Source organism: Camelina sativa, chromosome 2 (assembly GCF_000633955.1).
Source record: "Camelina sativa cultivar DH55 chromosome 2, Cs, whole genome shotgun sequence".
Taxonomy (NCBI): domain Eukaryota; kingdom Viridiplantae; phylum Streptophyta; class Magnoliopsida; order Brassicales; family Brassicaceae; genus Camelina; species Camelina sativa.
Window position 1 is genome coordinate 20,602,896 of NC_025686.1, and position 823 is coordinate 20,603,718.

The window sequence follows — 823 nt, forward strand, 5'->3', positions numbered from 1 at the left end:
TTTTTTTGTTTTTTTTTTTTTTTTTTTTGGTAAAATGAGGGGCAATAAAATAGGAGGCGGAGCAAATATAATTTCAAGATATATTTATATAAAAGAGCACTTTTTAGTTCTAGGGTTTTCAGAAGATTTATTTCCTAAATGTAATAAGTTATTCAAAATTAATATTTAGGACTGATTGAAACTCTTAGTAAATACCTTAGTTTAATAATATTAGAAAACAAATTATAATAGTGACCGATTTTATTTTAAATAATATAGTACAAAACAAAACTGAAAAAATGCCCAAAAGATGTTTAAAGTATAATATTTCAAATAAAGCTCCTAAGATATACTGTAAGTATAGACCAACACATCGCCACACATACGAACAATACAATTGTTTTATTAACTACATGAACTATTATTATTACATAAGGACATGCATAAACACACATTAGTTATGTGTACAACACTATAACCATCTAATTTTGATGCTTTGTTTGCCGGAATCTGGTGTTGACCAGTATTAACCAGCGTTGACCGATGTTGACCGATATTGACCGGCGTTGACAAAGAAAAAATTAATTTTTTTTTTATAAACAACAAATTTTGTTTTAAATGATTATATAGTAAAACTTTGCTACAAAATAGTATAATTCAGATATACATTTTCATTTTGTAAATCAATAGTTGGTTTTAATTTTATATCATATAATTTGTATATCATACCATATTATAGAGAAATGTGTTCCCAATAGCAATAATGACATACCTCATGACCAGATGTATACCATCTGTCTGTGTAGATGACTTGGAATCATATAGCCCGTTTCTGAATAGGCTT